This window comes from Bos taurus, chromosome 3 (assembly GCF_002263795.3).
Source record: "Bos taurus isolate L1 Dominette 01449 registration number 42190680 breed Hereford chromosome 3, ARS-UCD2.0, whole genome shotgun sequence".
Lineage (NCBI taxonomy): Eukaryota > Metazoa > Chordata > Mammalia > Artiodactyla > Bovidae > Bos > Bos taurus.
In genome coordinates this window covers 23100482-23103624 of record NC_037330.1, presented here as the reverse complement: position 1 = coordinate 23103624, position 3143 = coordinate 23100482, and positions in this window count along the sequence as shown.

Here is a 3143-nt window from a genome sequence, read left to right as displayed (position 1 = left end):
CAGGGCAGGCATGGGCTAATTCATAAAGTAGGGGGAATACATCTGTGATGCTCTCTCCTCCTTCCCTTCTCTTTCTCCCTCCATCGAAGTCAGGAGAGAATCTGAAAATAGTCATTTATACCTTGACATGAATTTAAAGCTTTCTGATTGCATCTCACAAGGGCCTTATCTTCAGCTATAAAATAAAATAGTACTGGCCAGTACTTAAGCAGCTTTTAAGGCAGGTAGGAAAGATATTTCAGAGAACATGGGAACCTACATCTGGGAATCACTCAAGTAGACAGCTCCTTTGAAACACTCATATACCAGGGCTCTTTCTGTTTACAGAGCTGGACCCTATGGACAGTTTGAGATAAATGGTCCACAGTCATTCATCTGAGGGGCTTTCCCCTACCCCTTACTTATCTCGTGGCTATTCTGCCATCACCCACTTTCCTAGGCCAGAATTTGGTGACATTCATGTAACCCAGGAAGGCTGGATCACGGGAAGTGGAGAACAGGCTGTGCTGATGATTTATTAAACTCTGTGGCTTCTTACTCCTCCACAAGACTCCTCATCAGAGGGTGCGGCTTGGGTCATGCTGGGCACTCAGCAGCTTTGTGGTGGGTATCGGTTTGTGCTTCCTCTCCCTTGCTTTCGATTCAGTGCTTTCCTGTTGCAGTCTGAGCAGTTCTATTTAACCGCAGCCCCACAGCAGCTACCACTGCATGCAAACTGGATCCAATGAGGGGCAAGTGTAGGGTAACCAGAGGGGAAGGGCTGAGAGGGAAGACAGGAGAGCAGTAGAAGCCCACTGGAAATGAACAAAAAATTCCAAAGACAGAATGTCATGATGAATAATAATCAAGGAAACATCCCAGTAATTTAAAAAATATGTTCCAGTTTATATTCAGCTATGGTAAAAGTCAATCCTGATCTAAGTTAATTAGTTCAAATACACTTTTCATTAGAACATATCCTTGGATGGTATTTTTTCAGAGAAATAAGAAATACATCAGCTGGGATAAGATTAATTTGGGTTTTAATTCAAGAGTTAATTTAGAATTAAGTGTCCAAATTCAATTATGATTGAGGAATCAGAGAAATGACAATTTGGGGGTAGTATTTAGACTAGGTATATTTGAAGTTCTGATACAGCATTCCAGACAAAGGAAAGAGTATTTGTGAAGGTCAAGAAGCAAGAGGAAGCGGTACGTATTTGAAACACTGGAATCCGGTGGGAGTGGAGCACAGACTGATGGCAGGTAGGCAGGTTGCCGATCATGAAGAACTTATAAGCCACACTAAGGAGTTTGAGCTCTAGCCTAAGGACAGTGGGAAGCAAGTAAATGATTTTAAACAAAGGAGGCGAATTTATCAGAATTACATTTATTAAAAACTTTCTGGTGACTGGTAGAAAATGATCCAAGGGGAGAAAAACTAGAGGCAAGAAACTAGCAAGAATTGTAGAAATCCAGAGGTGATCACTTAGGCCAGATAGGGATAAAGGGAGTGGGTAAATCCAAAGGATTAGATTTTACTGGACTTGGTTATTGATGGAAGGTGGAGGGTGAGCAAAAGAGTAATCAAGGATGTACCCTAGGTTTCTGGCTAGAGCATCTGGGTGGATATTGTGACATATTTAGATGAGGAACATTAGAGGAGGAATAGTTTGAAGGGAGTGTGCTAATATGGTTTCAGAAATTTCCAGGTGGAGAGATTCTAGAAGGCAGTTGAGTCTGGAGTTAGGAGAAGTAGAGATTTGGAAGTTATTGGCATAGAAATCTCAACAAAAGCCATGAAAGGGGATGTGACTTCTCAGAGAAAGTATAAAAGAAAGAGGCTGACATAGGATGGGTCTTAAGGAACACTAACACTAGAGAAAGAGGAACTTGCAAAGGATATTGAAGAGCCACAATTACAGCAGGAAAATAATAACTCTGTGGAGACCAAAGGAAGATGGCGAGTCTGTCAAGGAGGTCAATAGCATCTGAAGCTGTGCAGAGTCAAGTAAGATAAGAGACGGATGTATCCATTGGTTTGGTAATATTGGGGGGTGGGGGGAGATTACTGTGTTTAGTGAAAGCCCTTTCAACTCTTCAGCACTGTGGGAGCCAATGCTGACTAGACTGGGTTGAAAGTGAGGGTGAAGTGAAGAATTAGGAACAATAAGGTAGCTCCTTCATTGAGGCACACATATGCTCTACTTCAAAAGGCCTTCAACATGGCTTCCACTTAGGCAAATCTTGCTCATTCCAAGGATATGGCCAAAGTAAAGGGGAATTATAAACAAACAAAAGTCTGAGAAGTATGTATTTTTTTCCAAGAGACAAATTCAGCCAGGGCTGGAAGTCAGGAAGTGAGTGACATATTGTGTGCTCACCAGACAAGAACTTTCAACCAATAAAGAAGGCCCATACACTCCCTGGTGCCAATGTGGGGGTGCTGGTCTACAGTAAGCCAAGAATGTGATGCAATTCTTAAGAACAGCAAGAGGTTTAGCCGGAATGGAAAGAAGACTCTGACTTGGAGGTGGCAAAATGGGGGTAGAGCGAGAAACAGATCATTTTTTTCAAAAGTACAGAGCCAGAAATAAACCAACAAAAGCAGAAGAAAATGAAAAACTGTAACTGAAAGTCTTTCTACCCCATCTGATTGTAGTAGAGCAGACCAAAAAAGCATCAGATTCTGAATGAGCTCTTCTATCATTTATTAGGAAAGGGAAAATACCCTCCCCTCGGGACTCTCTTGTCATCTGAGGCACCTCCCTGCACTTTTCTAAGCAAAGAGCAGCTATTCTGCTTACAGATGAGAAAATTTATCTGTAAAACGGTGGCCGTGGCTATCAACCTCACGTGAAACAAGTATGAGAGTACCATATACGCTATTAAGAACAATTCAAAAACAACAACAAAAAAGATGAGTTTAAACGTTAGCTGCTGAGTCCTTAGAAGGTCTAAAAGCACAAGGATATTTTAAAACAAACTGAAATAATAAAAAAATAAAGATCAGACAAAGATGATACAGATAACATTTGCTCCAAATGGCACAAACTCCATGACAGACATTTGGACACCTTCGGAAATCATTCTTTGGACTTAGCCAGACATCTTGAAAGAATCAGGCCTGAACATCTTACTTTTCTATTAAAACTATTTTTATT